Below are 24,300 nucleotides of genomic sequence, written 5' to 3' on the forward strand. Positions count from 1 at the left end.
AATCTATCGTGCTGTGAGCATGTTAATCCCTGGAGTAGAGCAAATTATGCCGTCCTCAGTAAAGGAGATCGTCATATTCAACCTGTTCATTATGTCTTTCCCCAGTATATTTCCTGGTGAGGCACTATAATATAGAAGTGGAACTGACAGATCATAATCTCCAATAGATAAGGGAATGTTATCAGTAAAGGGAACCAACCCTCTAGCCCCAGAGAATCCTTGGGTGTTCATGGCTTCGCCTGACATCTTAAATTTACCTTCCCTTATGCAAGACCGGGTCGCCCCGGTGTCAACAAGGAATGATAATTTTTTGTCACCTATCGTTACCTCTATGCGTGGTTCCTCCGCACTATTAGGTGTTACTGACAGGATGGGACACACCAAGGCCGTCTGTGGGCTGTCCTATTGAGGGTACAACGATTGGCCATTTCCTGTGTGAGGGTTGTGTCCCAAGACCCTCACCCTACCCAGTTGTGTTTGTTGTGCTTGGGGTTGTTGTGTCATCGCTACCTGTTGTTGTAGCAGTGAATATGTCTGTGGCTGTTGTTGTGTTATTAGTTGTTGTTGTTCATTTCCCTGTTGCAACGTCTGCTGTTGCTGTATGCCCTGCTGTTCCTGTGAGGGCCTTGGTTGTCCCTGTTCACTCCATGATGGTGTTCCTGGTCTAACTCTACACGGGCGTGACATGTGCCCTAATAGTCCACAACTCCAACACACCGGTGGTTCTCTACTCTGCCATGGAAAGCTCCCTGTGTTGTCCTGGTATACTGGTTGCCCTGTGGGGTAGGAATTTCTAAGTCCTCCCACCTGCTGTTGGGTGTTATATCCGTATCCTCTCCCTCTCATAATTCCTCCTCTCCCCCTGTTATAATTATAATACCCAGCTCCTGCCATTGGGTGTCCTCCTCCCATGTTGGTCGTGTATGGTTGGAGTGGCGGCGCCTGTTGTGTTATAGTCTGTGAAGGTGGTATTTGGGAGGAATCTTGTGCAGCCACTACTTGTGTGGGGCTTTGGGTCATTGTTGTAGGCGTAGTTATTAGTGCCCCTTCCATTGTGTATTTAGTAAGCTTTTTCTGTACTAGTTTAGCCTCTTCCGTTTTCCTGTCCTCTTCTTTTTGTTTCATTTTTCCTTGCCATGTCCTGCAATGATGCAATATAGTCAGTTGTATTTCTGGCCATGGTTTTGCTTCCATTCCCACTACTTTCTTGAGTTGTTTCTGAACTCCTTCTGGGAGCCCTTGTACTAGTATATGATAAAATATTGCTGGTGTTTTATCCCATTGTTCTCTAGTTTCCATGTGTCACTTCTCTTGGATTTCCTGGATATAATCAACAGGATCTTCGTTCTCACGCATCTTGCGGGAGGTAATTGCTCCTATGTCTGATGTGTCTGGGTACTGTACCCTCAGTGCCTGCCATAGTGCATGTCTGCAGTTTGCGAATGGTGCCCCATCATGCGATGTGTTTGTTATTGTTACCCCATGGAATCCCGCTCTCTTCCAAATGTCATCCGCTCTATCCCCTAATATCGATATTAAAAGGCCCTTTACATCTCCTACTGCCAGTTTCTGTCCTGCGGTGTGTTTTTCCATTTCATATATCCACTTACCCGCACCTCCACTTAATGATGGGAGCCTGCATTTTATATTTTCTTTATCTGTGTGCTTCCAAGGGACATACTGTGGTCTAACCCCTCCTCTCTCCAAAAGTGGCATTAAGTTATGTCTCGTTTTACCCTTTGTGTTCCATAATATCGAGTCCTCACACCCTTCCTCCTCTTCCCTTTCTTCTACATCTTCAATTTCGTCCGTATTTCCCCTGCTCGTAACTCTTTCTTCTCCATCTTTTCCCCTTCTTCCATCATTTCCTGTATTTAATGTGGGCATGTGTATTCGTCTTTCCTGCCTGCGACTAGGGAGGTCTCTAAGCCGACATGCATAGGGTGTCAGTTCGTCTGTGAAGGGCGCGAGTTTTATTTTGCGTAACAAGCGTGAGGTGGTTGAGCATGTAGGGTGCGATGGGAGAGGGCGTGATGGGGATGGGGATGGTGCGGCCTCATGTGTCTGTCTTTCCGCTATTCCTTGCTCTCCCTCCTCACTTCTCTCCAGTTCATCCTTTCTCCTACTGATCCATGGTGAGTCTGTGTTGGTCCGGGTGATGTATAGTTTATCTAAGCTTTCCCTTTCACTGTTTCTTCCTTCCTTCTCCACTCCTTCTTCTTCCTCACTACAAAAGTCAGTCATAAACGGCACCCCCTTCTCGGTCTTTTTCCCCTTGATTGTTACTGTTTGTAAGTCTATTAGGTCCAGTTCTCCTTTTTCTCCTTTATCAACCGCTCCCCTTTGTGCTGATGTTGTTGCTACTTCTGTGTTTCTATATACATCCCCCCATGCTTCACTCTCCCTTCTCCTATCTTCTCTTTCTCCTTCATTTCTCTCCTCCATCTCCCTACTATTTTCCTCCCTTTTCCTTTTTAATTCCTCCATCACTTCACTACTCATCTGTTCCAATATTCTTTCATCCTCTTTCTTCCTTTTCCCATTTCACCCTTTCTCTTTCTACTATACTCTCTATCACCCTCCCTTCTTCGTATTTCTTAGTTGTTTCTGATAGTAATCTCCTCTTCCACATTGCCATTTCTTTTTCTTTTTCTTCTTCTTCCCTTTTCTTTTCTCGCAGCACTACTCTTGATACCCTTTCTGCTGCTGCTTTTACCCTTTCAGCTTCTCTCCTTTGCTCCTCAGTTCGTGCCCTTATTTTTTCCAATTAGTTCTTACCTTCTTTCCTTTTCCTCGCTCTCTCTCTCTCCTCCCCCTCGAGCTGCTTGATCAATTCATTCTGCTCATCCCTTAACTTTGCTAGTCGTTCCTCCAAAATCTCTTCCTTTTGTCGTAACAGCTCTTCCCCCCTCATTTCACTCTCCCTGGTATTATCCTCATCTGTTTTCTTTACTACCTCCTTCTCTTCTCCTGTTAATGAACCTCGTAATTTTAATAATATCTGTGCAGCTACCCACTCATCATTTCCTATTTCCACAGTTTGTTCTTCTCCAGTCCTCCCCTCCCCTGCTGGCATCTTCCTATGAGCCACATATGGTGGAGGGCTGTATGCCGGGTTCGAGTATTCCTCAGCCGCCCTTAACTGTCCTCTTTCTATTTCTCCTGATTTTCGTAAAGGGTACAACCCCCCTCCCTCTGTTTTCACTCCCTTTGCTAGGGGTATATCGTTGCTCGGTTCCTTTTGTATTTCATCTGATGTATTATTCTTTTCTCCTCCCTCTCCTCCGTTCCCCGTGTTCTTTGGGTCTTCACTCCCCTTTTTCCCATCCTCTCCTTCCTCCTTAATCTCTTTTTCTTCCGGTATTTCCCCCACAGTGAACATTCCATTTGGTCCTGGTCGGGACCCTTGGAACATCCTCCATAAGTTAAACACCTCCACGTGGTTTGCCAACTTCTTCCCCTTGTATGTATTGTGCAGATGGGATAATAGTGAATGTTGGGCATATGGATCGAAGCTACCATTAGGCGGCCACGGTGTTAGCATTTTGTTATCCGTCCCCTGGGTCCATTCTATGCTATACTTAATCAGTTTCTCCCTATGGGGTGGCAGTGTTGTGCATATGTGTTGTAGTGGGGTAGTGAGGGTGTTCCCCCACCCTCCCGATCCTGTCCCGTCTGACATAATAGCGCTCCACTTGTTACCCTTCCCCTATCTGGTAGTGGTTATCTCACTAGCAGTGTACAATATACAACCTTATATCGTTACCTGGCCCCGTAAGTTTGGGGACTTACGATAGTCCGCTAAGGAAAATTATAAAAAATATAGTATTTTACATTTGTATATTTTCTTCTGTCTTTCTTTCTTTATACGACACCCTTACGGCCCCCTGCAGCCGAGGCGCACGCAGCCCCCTGCGGCTGCGTACCCCTTATGACGTTCTTATACAGTCGTCCTATTTTCCCGTGCTCCTCCTCCTTCTTCTACACTTGCCGTGGCCGGCGTTCTCCGTACGCAGCCACGTTCCCCGTTTTGCCTTTCCCCGATCAACTCTTTTACCGTTTATCTCCGTTTCCACTCCCTTACCACAGTTCTCTTCCCCACCACTCTCAAAACGAAGATGCCTTGTGCTCGCGATATCCTATGAAAGCCCTACTGGTGACGTCAACGATCTCTTCGAGCTACTGGTAAGTTCTTCATATATTCTTTAAGTTCAAAAAACACTTGCAATCTACCCCCGTTAACCTTACAGCTGTCTTCCTGTCACTCCTGGAACAAGGTAATCAAATCAATAATATAACCGGACTGCGCACGCTGCGTCGCCTCGCGTGTGATACGCCCCTCGACAGGAGGGCTTAACCAGCCAATTATCTTCCGTATTGGGCAACTAACTAGCTACCGCCTACAGGGAAACGTCATCTACCTATAGAGTTTCTTGCTCGAACAATAGGGATCCTCATCTACTCATTAATCAATAAATGCCAAATCGTAGGAAACCACACACACCCACCCTTACACGTAGTCGCGACCTAGGCCAATCAGTTTCTACGAGCGGCCGCACGTGATGTTTTCGTGCTCCGCCCCCCCTTCGCGTAACGTAGCCGACTGCTCTCGCACTTGTTCGGCTACCATTCATTCCATAGCCAACACTAAATTGTCAAACCTTCGCCGCGCACCTGTGCAACACCTCCCGCCTCCCGTATTTAATTCCTCCCCCCTCCCTCACAATCTCACATTGCTTGTTGTGCGTGGCATGCTCACCAAGTTCTCTTGATGCGGGGCCGCTCGACTGCGTGCACCCCTCCAAGCGGCTCGTCACCTCCCCTCGTCTGGACCACGTCTGGACACTCGCCAACTGCGGGCGGGATACTTCTCAACCGGCTCCCGAGGGCCAATATCCGGATTGCGCTGTCCGGTCTTCTCGCAGCTCCGCGATGGTCCTGTAGTCCTCAGAAGGGGGAAACGGCAGAGGGGGCCGCGCGGCCGGGCCTCCTCGCAACGGGAGTGCCTGGAAAAAGTAAAAATAAAAAAGCGGATCTTGAACAGATCTCAGCAGTGCCTCCAACTTGTCGGGGGGGAAATTCTGCCGGGGTAGGCCGGGCCGTCCGCAGACCTCCGGGCAGGGAGGCCCCAACTCCTCCCGTATATCCCAAAAGAGATAGAGTATGAGACACACGCAAGAAGCAAGGTGACTCTGCTGTTTATTAGACAAAAACGGCAGAGATGAGTCAAGGATCGTACGCGTCCGTCCTGACACACACACAATCGTGGGGCTCGCAGGCCCTTTTTACCTTAGTATGACGCGCTACTTGCGTCACCTTGGAAAGTTAGCAAAAAACCTATCGCCACTCTTAATTGGTTGCTCGAGTGGTAGGGTTAGTATAGCATACGTATAGAGAACAATATTAGTGGTCAAGGGTTAGTCAGGTGATTTATCTGGGTTGTCCCTACAATTAGATACATGAGAATTGTTACATGAAGACCCCTGATGATTGGTTAATGTTAATGGCGTCAGTGATAAGAGCCCCATGTTCTGATTGGTGCGCCCGCGAGCTTCCCAGTCTGGGACCATCGCTGTTCCCAGCTCTCGGTGTACCTGTCATTTGCAACAATGTTTCACTATGAGTACGTGCAGACAATGTGAGGACTTATTCATAAGCTGGAAGGCCGACTACTCCCACTGTCGCAGATGTCCATTGAGCCTTTTAATTGTATCTGCCTGTGTCTTGTAACGAGGGATCCAGACGCCTTCTTCCTCCTGGGCTTGGCATCCTGTCAGGTTCGGCTTGGTCACGTGAGGTGGGACCGTGTTTGAGGCAGAATTCTGCACAATTAATATTGTTTTTCCACTGTGTGCCTGGTTTAATTTGCAGGTGTGACTTTGACGTTGGTGCGCGGTGTGCGAGGTTGCAACATCGTGCCCTTGATTGTCCGCTTTCGGAATGTGGGTTTGCAACATTGCGACCTTGGCTGTCTGCTTTCGCCGGGCTCATTCTGCAGGATCATCAACCTGACTCTTGTTCTTTTAACGTCCATGGAAGCTCTTGCTTGCGGCCTACTTAGGCCTGGTGTATAGGTGGAACCGTTGGGTGCACAGGCACTTTAGGTTATAGTATCATATTGTCTTATGACCAGTATCGTGTCTTCGTTGTATTTCTCATTATGGCACCTGGGTTTAGGAGAAGCGTAAGCAAGCTCTTTAGATGAGTTCATGATGCGTCTTGCGTTTCTGCATTTTAAGAGCCTATGTGGAAAATAATAAAGATGCACGTCCGTGAGTATGTCTGTCGCCAACGTCATAGCACTGAGTATATTCTTCGTGTAGATTGGTGCGGGAGTGTCCGGTGTGTATATTTGCACAGGTGTGCTGACCGTTGGCTAGGTCGTCATGGCATCTCTAACGACGTGTAGGTTTTATTCTAGTTGATCCGTGCCGCAGGTGTCGGCATGGCCAGGGCTTGCTGCTGGGCAGGCAGATGGACACATCCATATGTTCCTGTACCAGGGTATTTGGTCGTCTGGTAGGTGGGCAAACTCTTCTCGTGGCGGGTGCCTGGGCCGTGATCCTTTAGGCCAGGCACGAGAGGGGAAGGACGGGAGCCTGGTCTTCCATTCTCCCACTTCAAGATGACAACCTGGGAGGGGAGCCGGGCCTTGTGTCTCCGGCTGGCGGGGCGATCCCTGCCCCTGTGCGCCACAGAACCTTCTCCGCCCTCTTCATCAGTTGACGCTGCAGACAGGGAGAGATAGGAGACAGGCATCAGGGCACTGTACACTGTACTCATACACACATGACAGTTGTACATGAGTGGCATTGTCAAACTTCAGACATGGCATCACAATCCCCAACACACATGTCATTGCAACTCACACACATGAGCTATTCCACAGCCATATTGCAACAGCCAGCACCATCCATACACATACAAACAGCATGAGCAGCCAAAGGTGAGCCAGACATCACATGAAACACAGGGAGTGCACTAGACATGCACACACGCCACCACAATTACATGCATGTGTACACCTCCGCCAACTGTCGGCAGTGATGGGATGGGCATCCATATCACATCTGGCAATCAGTCTTCTACATATCAGTCTCACATGCATCCATGTTGCATCACTGTTGCACCCATGTCAAATACACACACATGCACATGTACACGGTGCAGATACATGCAGCTGGAACCAACATCCATGTGTGACACCACAACCATGCCAACTTACATACACAGTAATCCAAACATGTGTGCTCACACATCTGCATTTGGCCTGCATGCTTACCCACACATACACCATCCATGTGTCTCACACATGAAAGGACTTGCATGTGTCAGCCTCACAGCCCTGTACATACACATCCATACATGGCCCTACAAAATCACATGCACACCCTGCACACTACTGGCACACCACCACACGCACAGCTTTCAATCAGTATGCATGTACACTTACCGCTCGACTCCAGACGGGTCTGCCTCTCAAGGACCTGGATGTGGAGCGCTGGGCGTATGCATTCCAGGACCCTCATCTGATGTTCCGACAGGTGGCCCCGGCGCCCCTTAGCATCCGCTGCCTTCAAGAGGCACCGGGCCTTGTTGAGGGTCCTGGACCTGAAGTCCTCCCAGCGCTTCTTGACATGTTGGAAGTCGCGGACTGCCACACCCTCCGCGTTGATGGCAGTCACGATTTCCGTCCAGATATGAGTCCGTCCTTCCTTGTCGGCCGCCGACCTTCCGAAGAGGGCATCATACTGCCCCAGGACTTGCTCCACTAGGACACCAACTTCGGTGGCAATGAAGCTGGTGGCCCTCTGCCTCTCTGGCTGAGGGTTGCCAGTGGTGCCAGATGGTGTAGTGCCCGATATGGCAACCCCAGAGGCAGGTGTGGGTGGGCAACTGGGTCCTGAGGCTGGGCTGTGGAGCGATGGAATAGCAGTCGGGAGTCTTCAGTTCCAGCAGGGGTGGTCACAGCAACAGCACCCTGGGCTGACATGCAGGCAGCTAATGGCAGGGCACGTGGGCAGCAGGCAATCCGGCAGCAGCAGATGGCAGGTGGGAGCGTGCTCGGGGCTCTGGGGGGCAGTAATTCGGTCTTCTGGGCAGGAGCGTGGTCTTCCGTGTGTGAACGTGTGGCAAGCTTGACACGGAGTGATTTGGCACGTGAAAGTCTAGCAAGTCAGCGTGTAATTCGAGGAAAGGCCCTTAGCGCGTAAGTGCATCAGCATGCGTACGTGATTTCATTGGACCAAAGGCCCTTAGCGCGTAAGCGCATCTGTGACGTGCACACGCGGGCGTTTCCCTGAACCCTGGTGCATGTTACACGTCCAAGAACTGCACGTCCGAGTGTTAGCTCGTGTATTTGAAGGTTAGGACCTTAGCGCGTATACGCGGAAGTGACGTTGGATGTGTGGGCCGGTTCAAAAGGCACGTGTAGGACGTCATTTCCTTGTACGTGCTTTTCGTGGAGAGCGAGTGGGTGAATTCTGTACTTCTTGTCGGTACACACGCGATTTACTTCACAGCGTTTCTAGTTCGTACTCCCTGTTACCTCTGACAGCTTTTTTTTGATTTTCTGTTGGGCCTGTTTCCTCAAACAGCGTTCACTTCTTCTTTTGTCCTGTCTCCTCAGACAGTGTACAAATCTTCTTTTGGCGGGGGTGTTGCCAACGCGCACACGCGCATATTTTTCACGCTCATTTTCCAGGCAGACGGTGAGTCGCGCACGTATTTACCAACTGTGCTTGCCCCGTGTGTCGCGTACACCTTCAGAGGTCATTGTAGGCTGTGTGTAAAATGCGTACGTTCATTTTTGTGTTTCTGGGTGCCACAGCGTAGTGCGGGTTCATTTTTCCACGCACGTGGTCTACGAGGGGTTGCGTGCACGTTATATTCTGTTTTTAGGGTGCCTGTGCATTGCGAGACCCGTCATCTTTCCCCAGGGGTCACATACAGCCTTGCTAGAGCACTAGGGTATGAATTCCATCTAGTACCCTACCCCTTTGACACCCAATTGCCCAGGACAATAGTTTACTGCAACTCCCATACGCACAACAACATCAGTGCCATGGTTGGGAGGCGACCAAGCAGTAAGGGTGGCAAAGGTGGCCGAGCCTCAAGAGGTGGCCGTGGTGGGCGTGGTAGGGGACGTGGCTGGGTTTTGCAGGGTACCCCTAGCCCCCTATGTGTGGAGGACCAGTCAGGGACACCAATGCCCCCCACCCCATAGTTGAGGGAAATGTGGTTGACACCATCTCGGCTCAGCCCTTCAGCCCTTGTTGGACCGGCCCATTGTGGCACCTGACCTGGCAGACGGTGACTCCCAGGCTGACTTCCAGGTCGCCCAGTCTAGGCCACCTGTGGCGGTGCAAGTTGGTGTCACCAGGCCACGTGGATCAGGGGCAGCTATGTTGTTAGGGAGAATTCTCTGTTTAGGCTGAATTTCCTAACCTAGTGAGTCCCCCAGCAGCTTTGCTGGATTTCTGGAGTTTGTTTTTTTCCATCCTGCCAAGAATGAGACTCTTTTTCTCCCACTCTTGGACATGAATGTGTGTAAATTCCTTTGAATGACCATGTGTTCTATGGGCTATGGGGTCTTTTTCTCCATATGGTCTCATATGTTTTTCTATGTGTGTTACACCGCACCCTACGTGCCGTAACACTGGGGCGTCCTAGCGGACCTCCATCATAGACTCCATACCCGGGGACTGACTACTGTCTCCCTGGGCATGTAAAGTCACCATTGGCTTTACTAGACCTAAATTTACTAACAGAACTAGTACAAACCATCCTATTGTGGACGTACTAGTAGGAATAATTCGATTACTCCTAGGTCTGTTATTCGAGTGGGCACTGTCCCGTCCCCCCTCGTCGAGTTTTGGCTGGTGGCAGTGGAAACTACTTGTTATATTCGACCCCGAATATAACCCTATGGGATTCTTCCCATTGTTGGAGATTGATACTGTTTCTCGTTAATCTCTAACATACCTCCGGTCTACTTATCTTAAATAAGTCTATCGGATGGTATTTTCTGCCAGAACTCGGCTTTTAAAAACGGCGTTTGTGTTTGTCTCTGTGACTCCTAAACCAAAGGTTGAGCCCTTTGTTCCACTTTTGGCGGGCTTCTGTACAGAGACCCTCCAAAGTGGTGCCATTCTGTCTGGGTTACCACAGGGGTGTGGGAGGGGGTTTAGGCACCATGGACCGAGTTGCCTTGCCAACTCCGGTCGCACTCTGGTGTGATTGGCCCAAGTGGTGAGCCTCCCCGCTCACCACTTAGCGTGTTTTGAGTGACAGCTAGGCTGAATGAATGGGGGTTTGCTGCATAAAAGCAGGGCTTTTGGGACTGGATCTTCAGAAGTCGCCACAGGACCTAAGAATCCGACGAGGGTAAAGCTGAGCTGACCTGCAACGACGACACCTCCGGTGGAGCCCTGCTGAACCGACTCACCACTTCCCGACGACAGAGGAGATCTCCCTGCCGGAGAGTCTCTTCCCCTGACTGGTGGGAACAACCAGTCCCCTTTGCTTTTTCTTCGCCTCAGGACGCAGTGGTCGAATTGCCCGTGCAGAGCACCTCGGCAACCAGATAGCCACTACCCCTGTACCGTGACCAAAAGGTGGAGCCTTGTGACGGAGCACTCCGTGGCTGATCTCTTCCCTGGTGGTGCAACGATCTTCAACTTTCCGTCGACGACGAGATCATCTCTTCTCTTGGCAAAGACCGGACGTGCATCCACCACCAGGAACAACTGCCCCTGTCGGAGCTGTCTCTCCACAATCAAGGTACTGTGTCCGCCTGGCTTCCCTTGTTGCCGGATAGAGTGAGGTGTCTTAATCCTCGCCTCTCCATAGGGTCGTCTCCAAGCTTTCTCTAGCGTGTTGTTCTGAACTGGTCCAATCTGCCGATAACAATTTGCTTCAAAGACTCAAACGCTTTTTCAACTAAGATACTTTTTGGGACATATCGCCTTGCCTCTCTCCGAGTGGGCCTGACCTCTGAACTTTATGATCTACCGTGGTTCTTGCCTTCTTGCCTTGCATTTGTCCGTAAAGTATTGGAACCGTATTGATTTCGTAACCTGCTTATTTTTCTCTCCAGTCCTAACAAATACTAGAGTGCCATCTAGGTTGAAGCATACACCTCTGTCTGCAAATAAGTGATGCTGGTAGAACCTAGACTTGTTGAACTATTGTTAGGGGGATTGATCTTTTCCTGCGTAGAGTAATTGTAATTGAAGTGTTTGCCGTAATAGTGCCAGAGTGTTTTCTATAGATGTGTCGTTATAAATAAATACCTTTATATCTTTACACTGAAGCCTTGTTGCGTTTTTTGGTTGTCTTACTGTGTAGAATTGCCCTATGTTGTATACTCCACATACTGCCTAACTCTTCTTGAGGGAAGTCTGACTGCTCAGCCACAGCTGCCAAGTGAATCTGTGTGGTACAGACTGCTACCAAGTGGGTTTACTGCCAAACACCTGTAGTCCTAAATCTTTTGCAGTTGTCCCAGAGGGAACTGCACAGGTTTCCGCCTAACACTGGTGTACAGCGGTGGGATTTGTATCGAGTATACAGTTTAGAGTGCTTTTCGACACTTTAGGATAACTAACCAGAAAGCTTAGCACTAAAAAGCAACTTTCAAAAACATGTCTACTATGGAAGTTTACAGTCAAGAACACTTGTCAGGTGAAAATACTGAGAGTTTGCGAGCTCTCTGTAGACAAGAGAATCTTTCTGTAAGGTGGCAAGAAGTTAGAACTAATAGAGAGATTGCTGGCGAACCAAAGTCTGGGTACTGGTTCAGAGGAACCAATCTGTCCAGCAAATGTAGATAACAGTGATGGTGTTGATCTAAATCATAATTCTGATGATAGCGATGAAGAGGCTGAAGAGGAAGGAGAGGCTAACGAAACTGTCTCCCCTGGTCCTCTACCTGCCTTACCAGCTGTACCTACGGGGCCCATACCAGGTCCCACATGTAACCCTGCTTATTTTGAACTTGAAAAAATGAAGCTCGAATTAGAATACAAACGGTTCTTGGCTCAATCTGAACGAAATCAAGAGCTCGAGTTCAGACGGATGAATGCCCAGGCTGAGCAGAAGCAAGCTGAGTTAAGACTCAGGGAAATAGAACCTAATCACGAGTTAGAGATGAAAAAGTTGTCTATGGAAAATGCTTCTCTCTTCTCTGGTTCCTCTAGGAGCTCCAGTCCCAAAAGACCCCGGATGCCGAAGGAATTAGTGGGTATGTATGAACCGAGATTGGATGTGTTGGATTGGTTAAAACTGTTTGAGTACAATCATGGGCTCCAGGACATCACCGGGAATAATTTACTTCCCTGGTTGTTCTCTAGGCTCCCTCCTGTTGCGACTGATGTTGTAATGGAGTTGGGGGAGGCGGATAAGACGGATTATGAAAGTGTGAAACTAGCTTTGATAGCTAGGTTCGGGAAGACCCCTTCCCAGTATCTTAAGAGGTTTAGAACCCTCAAAAAGCATGATGGTACCCCTTGGGCTACCTGGGTGAGTGAAGGGTTGAAAAACTTAGAGGGATGGATTAAGGGTTACAAAGTGAACACTTATGAGGGTATGAAGAATCTTTTTATGTTGGAGTCTATGTATGATGCCTGTTCTCCTGAGCTCAGACAGCACTTGGCTGATTCGAAGGAATTAGATTCCCGGAAGCTAGCTAAGGCTGCTGACTTGTGGGTTGCCAACAGGGCTACTCATAAGGATTCTGGGGCAACTCAGAAAAAGGATGAGGGAAAACAGCCTAAAAAGACTCAAAAGAGAATTTGAATAACTCAAATTCCAAAGAGGGCCCCAAACAAAACCAGAAGGGTAAGCCACCGGGTAAACCACAGCAGAATAGTGTGTCTTTCGGTGCCAAACCGGAAGGAGGCCAGAACAAGCCACCATTCCAGAAAGCATTTGGTAAATGCTTTGTTTGTGGCTCGACTGACCACGTGAAAGGAGATCCCAGATGTAAGGGTAAACCTTTAGGGGTCCAGCTTGTCTCCTTAGCCTTCGCTCCAGAGGAGGAAGTCCAAATGGCAAGTGGAAACTTTCTACTGCTGGCCGACGAACCCATTGGAGTCTCAGCCAGTGTTTCTTTAGTATCTCTGGGGTTGTGGGAACAACAGAATTTAGATGTCTATAATTCTATCCCCGATAATACTAAAGAGTATTATAAGGACAGTGTCCAGGTGAATGGTCAGGAGACTCCTGCCATTAGCGACACTGGGGCCAGCATAACTGTGGTGGATAAATCGTTTTTTCAGGCTGAGGATGTTGCTAAGGCACCCAAATGCCTCACCAAGTTACCTGGAGGGCCTGTGCAGATGCTTCCCCAATTACCAGTTCTCATCCAGTGTAACGACATGACTGTGAAGATACCTGTCAGCATACAGAGTGAGGTACCAGGACGCGTACTGTTGGGTAATGATTTGAAAACTCTCGGAGTTGTATCGCATACTCCCAGACCTCCTAGTAAACGGTTACAGGAGCTAACCAGACCCGTAAGGGAGAGAACCATGCGCGGTACTCTCCAGGAGATGACGAAGAAAGAAATCACTCCTGCTCCACTGGAATTGTCGGCCGCTGTCTCGAAGAAAACAGAAGCGAAAGGGAAACCTAAGACTTCTGCCCCAAAACCAGCAGCCAGCATTCCAGTGCAGGCAACACGGACTTCCCCGCGGTTGTCCAAAGTTACACCCGTAACTCCACCTCCAGCCGAGGCTGAGAGGGAGGTACAACCCTGTGTGGTAGAGTTAGACTCTGAGGAAGAGCTAATGGAAGGCCAGGAACTCATTGGAGATCTGGATCCTGTTGACCATCCTGAGCTGCAGTCTTTACTGGCAGAAGGTAGACCCAGCAGGGCAGACTTCAGTAAGGGACAGAGAGAATGTCCAACTCTGGAAGGTCTTCACCACCAGGCAGAAGCTCAGGCTGAAGGGCAAGAGCCTGGGAAATACAGGTTGCACTGGGAAGATGGCCTCTTCTACAGTGAACCGCCCGAGTCTGCACCTGGAGACTACAAGAGGCTTGTAGTACCCCAAGAGAACAGACCACAGTTCTTGCAGTTAGCCCACGAGATTCCTTTGGCTGGTCACTTGAGTTTCAAGAAGACTAAGGAAAGGCTCTCTCTCTACTTCTATTAGCCAAAGATGGGGGCCGAAGTAGAAAAACACTGCAGGAGCTGCCACACCTGCCAGACCTCTGGTAAGGTTGGCTCCAAGAATGTGGCACCTTTAGTGCCTCTCCCAGTTGTGGGAGTCCCGTTTGAGAGAGTAGGGATTGACATTGTTGGTCCCCTTGATCCTCCAGGCAACAGGTTTATACTTGTTGTAGTAGACCATGCTACTAGGTATCCTGAGGCAATTCCTATGAGGACTGTTACAGCTCCGGCTGTGGCTAAGGCCCTCCTTGGTATTTTTACTAGGGTCGAGTTTCCTAAGGAAGTAATCTCTGACAGGGGGTCAAACTTTATGTCCCACTACATGAACGCCATGTGGAAAACCTGTGGAGTTACTTACAAGTTCTCAACAGCTTACCACCCACAAACCAATGGGTTGGTAGAATGGTTCAACCGAACCATGAAGAGCATGATAGGTGCTTTAGAAGAACCCCTTAAGCGTAAGTGGGACCTTCTACTGCCATGCCCTCTATTTGCTTATAGAGAAGTCCCTCAGGAGGGAGTAGGTTATTCTCCCTTCGAACTTCTCTATGGTCATCCCGTCGGAGGTCCATTGGCCCTGATTAAGGAGGGGTTGGAGAGTGCTCCTTCCCCCAAGCCAGTCAGAGTGACTGACTACGTGATAGGTCTCCGGAGGAGAATGTCACACATGATGACGGAAGCAAGCGATAACTTGAAAGCTGGACAAGAATTGGTCAAGCACTGGCACGATCAAAAGGCTAACATGGTTGAGTTCGCTCAAGACCAGCTCGTTCTCGTTATGATCCCAACAAGGCAGAGGGCCTTGCAAGACAAATGGATGGGACCCTTCAGAGTTGTGGGTAAACTCGGAGAGGTCAACTATCTGGTGGACTTGGGCAATCCCAAGGAGGCTCCGACAGTCTTTCACACCAACCGACTCAAAGCGTATGTCTCAAGACCCGATGTAGGAGCATTGCTTCTAGCATCATCCGAGGAAGAAGAAGAGAGTGAAGCTCTTCCGGATCTCCTCAGAGGCTTACCTTTGGATGAAAAAATTGAAGTAGTAAATCTCTCTTCAAATCTGACACCCGAGCAACAAGAAGAGTGCAAATCTATGTTGAATCAGTTTGCCTCTCTGCTCTCGCTTTTGCCAGGCTTGACCCCTTGGGGCCAGCATGACATACTCACTGGTGACTGTCTGCCGGTCAAAAGCAGAAGATACCGAATGTCAGAGAACGTACGAACCCACATCAAATGTGAGGTCAGCAAGATGCTCGATCTCGGGGTAATAGAGCCTTCTACTAGTCCATGGTCTAGCCCAGTTGTGTTAGTAACAAAGGCCAGATCTAAAGAGCTTAGATTCTGCGTGGATTATAGAGCTCTTAATGCAGTCACCAAGACTGATACCCACCCTTTGCCAAGAACAGATGAGTTGGTGGATAAACTTGGCGCCGCCAAGTTCCTCAGCACATTTGACTTGACGTCAGGCTATTGGCAAATAGCCCTGACAGACCATGCCAAGCAGAAAACTGCATTTTCTACCCCGTTGGCTTATACCAGTTTAAGGTAATGCCTTTCGGATTGAAGAATGCACCTGCTACGTTTCAACGGATGGTAAACCAGGTTCTGAATGGGATGGAGGACTTCTGCATGGCATACTTGGATGACATCGCAGTGTTCAGCAATTCCTGGAAAGAACATGTAACCAACCTGAGAGATGTTTTGCAGGCTCTTGGACGAGCCAATCTGACCATAAAGGCGAGTAAATGCCAAATTGGACAGAGTAAGGTAGTCTACCTTGGACATGAGGTAGGAGGTGGAGAAATAAGGCCTTTGCTCAGTAAGATTGAAGCTGTGCAAAATTGGACAACACCTACTACTCAAACCCAAGTGAGAGCCTTCCTGGGCCTCACTGGGTACTACAGGAATTTCATAGAGAACTATGGGACCATAGCTTCTCCACTGAATGTCATCTCCTCGCCCAAATTTCCTAAAAAGGTTAGATGGAACAAGGAGTGCAATCAGGCATTTGAAAACCTGAAAAAGGCTCTTTGCCAAGCCCCAGTAATCAGAGCTCCTGATTACCACCAACACTTCATTGTGCAGACAGATGCTTCAAATGTTAGAATAGGTGCCGTACTCAGTCAACTGGATGGGAAAGGTAGGGAGCACCCCGTTTGCTTCATCAGCCGCAAGCTGAAGGATCCTGAAACAAGGTGGGAAACAATCGAAAGAGAGTGCTTTGCTATCGTGTGGGCTCTGAAGAAGTTTAGGCCGTACTTGTATGGTTCTACTTTTGTCATTCAGACTGACCACCAACCCTTGAGATGGTTAATGCAAAAGAAAGGGGAAAACCCAAAACTATTGAGATGGTCGATCTGCCTACAATTGTTTGATTTCACCATTGAGCGCAGGTCAGGGTGTCACCACCAAAATGCTGATGGTCTCTCTAGGATGTATGTCATCGACTAGAGGTATGAGATTCATCTAGGAATGGATTAAATCCTCCTGTCCCTTAGTCTGGGGGGGGGCCGAGTGTTAGTAGAATTCTCTGTTTAGGCTGAATTTCCTAACCTAGTGAGTCCCCCAGCAGCTTTGCTGGATTTGTGGAGTTTGTTTTTTTCCATCCTGCCAAGAGTGAGACCCTTTTTCTCCAACTCTTGGACATGAATGTGTGTAATTCCTTTGAATGTCCATGTGTTCTACGGGCTATGGGGTCTTTTACTCCATAGGGTCTCATACGTTTTTCTATGTGTGTTCCACCGCACCCTACGTGCCGTAACACTGGGGTATCCTAGTGGACCTCCATCATAGACTCCATACCCGGGGTCTGACTACTGTCTCCCGTGGCATGTAAAGTCTCCATTGGCTTTACTAGACCTAAATTTACTAACAGAACTAGTACAAACCATCCTATTGTGGACGTACTAGTAGGGGTAATTCGATTACTCCTAGGTCTGTTATTCAAGGGGGCACTGTCCCGTCCCCCCTCGTCGAGTTTTGGCTGGTAGCAGTGGAAACTACTTGTTATATTAGACCCCGAATATAACCCTATGGGATTCTTCCCATTGTTGGAGATTGATACTGTTTCTCGTTAATCTCTAACATACCTCCGGTCTACTTATCTTAAATAAGTCTATCGGATGGTATTTTCTGCAAGAACTCGCCTTTTTAAAATGGCGTTTGTGTTCGTCTCTGTGACTCCTAAACCAAAGTTTGAGCCCTTTGTTCCACTTTTGTCGGGCTTCTGTACAGAGACCCTCCAAAGTGGTGCCATTCTGTCTGGGTTACCACAGGGGTGTGGGAGGGGGTTTAGGCACCCTGGACCGAGTTGCCTTGCCAACTCCGGTCGCACTCTGGTGTGATTGGCCCAAGTGGTGAGCCTCCCCGCTCACCACTTAGCGTGTTTTGAGTGACAGCTAGGCTGAATGAATGGGGGTTTGCTGCATAAAAGCAGGGCTTTTGGGACTGGATCTTCAGAAGTCGCCACAGGACCTAAGAATCCGACGAGGGTAAAGCTGAGCTCACCTGCAATGACGACACCTCCGGTCGAGCCCTGCTGAACCGACTCACCACTTCCCGATGACAGAGGAGATCTCCCTGCCGGAGAGTCTCTTCCCCTGACTGGTGGGAACAACCAGTCCCCTTTGCTTTTTCTTCGCCTCAGGACGCAGTGGTGGAATTGCCGGTGCAGAGCACCTCGGCAACCGGATAGCCACTACCCCTGTACCGCGACCAAAAGGTGGTGCCTTGTGACGGAGAACTCCGCGGCTGGTCTCTTCCCTGGTGGTGCAACGATCTTCAACTTTCCTTCGACGACGAGATCATCTCTTCTCTTGGCAAAGACCGGACGTGCATCCACCACCAGGAACAACTGCCCCCGCCGGAGCTGTCTCTCCACAATCAAGGTACTGTGTCCGCCTGGCTTCCCTTGTTGCCGGATAGAGTGAGGTGTCTTAATCCTCGCCTCTCCATAGGGTCGTCTCCAAGCTTTCTCTAGTGTGTTGTTCTGAACTGGTCCAATCTGCCGATAACAATTTGCTTCAAAGACTCAAACGCATTTCCACTAAGATACTTTTTGGACATATCACCTTGCCTCTCTCCGAGTGGGCCTGGCCTCTGAACTTTATGATCTACCGTGGTTCTTGCCTTCTTGCCTTGCATTTGTCCGTAAAGTATTGGAACCGTGTTGATTTCGTAACCTGCTTATTTTTCTCTCCCGTCCTAACAAATACTAGAGTGCCATCTAGGTTGAAGCATACACCTCTGTCTGCAAATAAGTGATGCTGGTAGAGCCTAGACTTGTCGAACTATTGTTAGGGGGATTGATCTTTTCCTGCTTAGAGTAATTGTAATTGAAGTGTTTGCCGTAATAGTGCCAGAGTGTTTTCTATAGATGTGTTGTTATAAATAAATACCTTTATATCTTTACACTGAAGCCTTGTTGCGTGTTTGCTTGTCTTACTGTGTAGAATTGCCCTATGTTGTATACTCCACATACTGCCTAACTCTTCTTGAGGGAAGTCTGACTGCTCAGCCACAGCTACCAAGTGAATCTGTGTGGTACAGACTGCTACCAAGTGGGTTTACTGCCAAACACCTGTAGTCCTAAATCTTTTGCAGTGGTCCCAGAGGGAACTGCACAGGTTTCCGCCTAACATATGTCATCTGCTGCCCCGAGAAGGCAGGGTGGGGAGGCTGCAGGGGCAGCTGCAACTCCATCCACCCCAGCTCTGACTCTCCCAGCTAGGGCAGTGTTGGTCCCAGTCCATCTTGCTAACGTTCCCGCTGACTACGTAACACTTCAGCCAATGCCTGCACCCATGCTCAGTGTGCATTCCGACACTCCAACTATCCAGTCCACCGGTGCTCCTGCCCCTAGTGGCCAGAGCGGCGTAGGCCACTTAGGATCCCCACCACCTTCCAAAAAAAAGAGGACGAGTGCTCGTCCACTACAGGCTGGTACCCCAGACACGGCTACGCAGTCTGGCACGCAAAGGAAGCCTAGCTTCAATGATGCCGAACGTGATGCACGTGTGCAGTATGTGTCCGCACATGACAGCGAAATGTTGATCACTTCAGGGTGCAAGACCACACCTGCCCGATGTCAGGCACACTGGCAGATGGTCGCGGACATCATAAGTGCCCTTGGATCAATGAGGCGCACAGCTGGTGAGTGCTACAAGCGCTGGAATGACCTTAAGCGCAGGGCAAAGAAAAGCTGGCCTCAAGTCATGCCGCTACTCTGGTGACTGGAGGTGGGTCTCCACAAGAGGACATTCAACTCACTGTACATGAGTCTGTTGCTGGGGCCTTCGTCACAGAGGAACAGATCCAAGGTGTGGGAGATCTGCAAGATTACGAGGCATTGTACGGTGAGTGCACATGCATGTGTGTGTGATCCATGTGTATGTTGTGTGGGTGAGGGGTTCTGATTGAGTGCCAGGTGAGGGTGTGTGTGCCTGAGTGGTTTGGGTCACCCATGTGCTTCATCCAAAACATTCTGCGCCCCTGGATTTTGGTATTACAGTATCCCTTCTGCCCACAGTAGACTTTTTGTGCAACATCACGCCAGTTGCCCTTGAAGTGGCTTCTTGCAACAACATTGTTCCGTATTTCTCATTTTTCATTCAGGCTGATTGTTTCGATCCCCCCACTTTCAGTACGCATTTCTCAGCCCTATTGTCAAACGATATGTGACATGCCTTTGGTACATGCCATCTGTGTGATGGCATGTGTCATGTATGTTGATTGGACATGCCACTCACAGGCCAATGTGTGATGGCTCTGCTAGCCAGCATGCAGCTAAAGTGTTGCTCTTCCATCTTGGTGTCATCAGTGTCTGACATTTTCCTCCCCTCCAAACTCAGTGACAGTGCATGCATGGGAGAGTTATAGTCATGTGGGACATGTGTCAATCAAGTACTGGTTCTGTACCTTGTGAGGCCTAATTGTGTGCCATGGTGCTAATGCCTGTTTCCATTTTTTGTCTTTCATGGTTCTGCAGGGGATGACGCACTTGATGCTGTTGAGGGTGAGGAGATGGTGCAGACCCAGGAGGGATCACAGGCACGACCTGGCACCAGTGGGGGACGGGGTTTGGTGGTGGGTGAGAACCCACTCTTGCTGCAGACCGTTCTCTCCAGGGGTGTCTCTGGGTGCACCTCCCCAGACCTCTTTTCGGGTGTTAATTCGGATGATGAGACCTATGTAGCTTCGCAGTTAGGTGTTTCTGGGAGGGATTCTGTTCTGTCGGACCCACCTGCACCAGGGGTACAGCCCACTATGGGGATGTCAGTGTTGGTAGGTACGCCTTTGGTGGTTACAGATGCAGGGCCACACTCCGCAACATCTGATCCTGTTCCTGGGCCAGCGGACCAGAGGGGGAATGCAGTCCTGTAGCCTCAGGCAGTGCCGACACAGCAAGGCACAGTTCGCCTTGCCCCAGACAGGTGTGGTGCCCGTCAACGCGGTGGCCGTACGCCACCAGGCAATACCGCATGGGAGAAATCCATATACGGCATGGCAAACCAACAGGCAGCAGCATCTGAGATTATGGCTCAAGCTATGGAGAGGGTGGCCACTTCCATTGTCCCCCCAGAGAGGCAGATGGAGCAACTACAGCAGGCAACAGACTCCATTTGCCAATCACTCAGGGAGGACATGTTGGTGTCAAACAGGGACAGACGGGCGGACCTGGACACTCTGCGGGAAGCCATTTCTTTAGAGTCCCAGGGCCAGAGGAAAGCCCTGAGGGTAGAAGTCCGTCACCTCAGGCAGACTCTTGTGGAGCTTGAGGCTTCCACTCGAGGCTTCCACGGTCACGAGGACAGAACAGCTGCTGGAGCGGGTCACACGTACGCTCTCAGCAGAGATGCAGGCAACTCGGGAGGAGGTCCGGGCATCACGTCAGGTGGTGCAGGGGAATCTCCGCACCATAATCCTCCAGAACGAGACCTTCCACACGCGCATGCTTGCTGCCATGGAGGACCAGACTAGGTCTTTGCGTGGGCTGCCTCCCATAGCACCACCACCTCCTGTGGCGGCAGCAGCACAGGGTGATGAGAGCGACCACAGCGATTCTGAATCTCTCACGATAGCGTAGCCGTGCAGGCCATGAGCCCATGGAGGTGTTTTTTTTTCGCAACATCCACACATGTGACTGTTGGTGTGCACCTTGTCCTCGGACCTTCTGGGTGGCCTCCCCTACCCCGCTGGCCCCCACATGGCCATTTTTGATTTTTGATTTTTGATTTTTGGATTTTGGTTTTCGGTTTTTGATTTTTGAGTTTTTGTTACAGTGTCTTGTATTGTGTGGCTCCCGTGGGGATCCACTGTATTCCGGCTGGGCACATGCAGGCTTGTCCTGAGTTTGGGTTAGATGCTTGGGTTCGTGAGACACACACCCCTAGTGCTTCTCGTTACTATGGGCTTGCAAAGGGTGTGCCCAAGTGACAGTAACTTACACAGTGACGTTGGACTCCCATGACATGTGTGGGCAGACTGTAGTCAATACTGTGTATACATTCCTAGTGCATATTGTTGTAGTATTGTACACTGCATGGTGTATTGATGTGTGCTTGTGCATCCATGTCTCCCTCCTAATTTGCAGCTTCATTCCACATGTCTTCACAAGGCCGTCTACTTTGGAGATGGAGTTCATGTTATAAGCAGTGCACTTCCAGATTTGCGTGGCACCAACACTGTACAGATGGAAGTGGTCGATGTGCTATAATCACCAGGTTGTAAGTCTACGTATCCTTTAACTTAGTACTGTCATGTGAATGCTGTGTTTGGGGTGGCTAGCTGCATTGTATTGTGGTAAGTCTTTGGTCATGTGTGTTGTCAGTTCTACATTAATGGGAGCATATTGTGTGTGGGGTTGCAGGGGGACATGATGACATGAGTGGGGCCTGCTGGCAGGTGCCCTGCACTGCTGGGGGGGTGGGTGTGCAAGGGGACATGAGTGGAGGCCTGCTGGCAGGTGCCCCGCACTGCTCGGTGTGAGGGTGCAGGGGGACAGGAGTGGGACATGAGTGGAGGCCTGCTGGCAGGTGCACTGCACTGCTTGGGGGTGGGGGTGCAGGGGACATGAGTGGGACATGAGTGAGGGCCTGCTGGCAGGTGCCCTGCACTGCTGTGGGTGGGGGTGCAGGGGGACATGAGTGGAACATGAGTGGGGGCCTGCTGGCAGGTGCCCCGCACTGCTGGGGGGTGGGGGTGCAGGGGGACATGAGTGGGACATGAGTGGGGGCCTGCTGGCAGGTGCCCTGAATTGCTGGAGGGTGGGGGTGCAGGGGGACATGATGACATGAGTGGGGGCCTGCTGGCAGGTGCCGTGCACTGCTGGGGGGTGGGGTTTGCAAGGGGACATGAGTGGGGGCCTGCTGGCAGGTGCCCCGCACTGCTGGGGGGTGGGTGTGCAAGGGGACATGAGTGGGGGCCTGCTGGCAGGTGCCCCGCACTGCTGGGGGGTTGGTGTGCAAGGGGACATGAGTGGGAGCCTGCTGGCAGGTACCCTGCACTGCTGGGGGGTGGGTGTGCAAGGGGACATGAGTGGGGGCCTGCTGGCAGGTGCCCACACTGCTGGGTGTGGGGGTGCAGGGGGGCAGGAGTGGGACATGAGTGGAGGCCTGCTGGCAGGTGCACTGCACTGCTGGGGGGTGGGGGTGCAGGGGGACATGAGTGGGACATGAGTGGGGGCCTGCTGGCAGGTGCCCAGCACTGCTGGGGGATGGGGGTGCAGGGGGACATGAGTGGGACATGAGTGGCATTGGTGCTGTTTGTGCAGGTAGGGATGCACACAATGGAACACTACCAGGTGAACAATCTCAGGCTGGTATGGTTGTGACAGTTGACTGTCAGTTGACTCATCATCATTGATAGTCAGCTGGTATATGCCAGGGCTGTGTGCACTCCAAAGGGGTGTGATTTTAGGTGAAGTAATTAGCCACCAGCTGCGTACGGGCTGCCTCACCCCGTGCCCTTTCCCCTCCCATGCGCAGCGGCCGTGCATGTGGTTGGGGATGTGGGGGCACCATCATGTCCACAGGCAGGCCCCGGCGTGTTGCAACATTGTGCAGGACATATGCTGCCACTATGATCCTGCACACTACTGGGGGAGCGTATAACAGCTGCCCGCCAGAACTGTCAAGGGAGAGAAAGCGTGACTTGAGCACTCCGAATGTGCACTCCACTATGTCCCAGGTTGCAATATGGGCTGTGTTGTATCTTATCTCGGGTGGCGTGGTGGGGTTCCGAATTGGCGTCATCATGTGGGTGCTCAGAGGGTAGGCACTATCCCCTGGGGAGGTGGTGATGGGTATCATTAGTGGGGTTGTGACATTACTCAGTATCTGACATGCATGCATGTGCTGTGGCATTTATACTCACCAATCAGCCATGTATCGCCATGCCGACCAGCTTCTAGGTCCCGGTTTAGGGTTGACATTCTGTAAATGAAACTGTCGTGGGTGGACCCTGGATAGTTGGCATATACTGAGGTGATGATTCTCTTGGCATCACATACTACCTGGACGTTGATGGAATGCCAGTGCTTGCAGTTTCTATAGATGTGCTCAGATGCCCTGGGGGGACGTAGAGCCACATGGGTGCAGTCAATGGCACCTAGCACTTTGGGGAAGTGTGCCACCCCGTAAAAATCCTGGATGACAGCCTGCCTTTCTGCAGGTGTTCTGGGCAGGTATATGTACCTGTGTACTGATGGGCGTGCAGTCATAATGGCCAAGACCTGGTGTAGGCAGCATGACTGTATGGCCTGTGACAACCCCCCCACTATGGCACTTGTCCGCTGAAATGATTCAGTGGTCAAGAAGTGCAGTACATTAAGGACCTTCACCAGGGGGCTGAGTGCTTGGGAGCAGAGGGTGGGTGATGCGAGGTCATCCTCCCACTCACTGACCAGGTCGAGTATTATGTGAGGTGGAAACCTGTACCTCCCATACACGTGGTCATCAGGCATCCCAAAAAGGCTGGTTCTGGGTGTAAAAATTCTGGCCCTGGCTATCCTCCTCCTCCTCCTGCGGTATCCCACAGCCACTGCTGCTAGGAACGGTATATTCATCCTGGCGTCTGAGCTTGTTTGTTGTTTGTGCGCACTTTTATGCTGCGTGGGTCGTCGTACG

Source organism: Ambystoma mexicanum, chromosome 2q, assembly GCF_040938575.1.
Source record: "Ambystoma mexicanum isolate Mex_15411 chromosome 2q, UKY_AmexF1_1, whole genome shotgun sequence".
Taxonomy (NCBI): Eukaryota; Metazoa; Chordata; class Amphibia; order Caudata; family Ambystomatidae; genus Ambystoma; species Ambystoma mexicanum.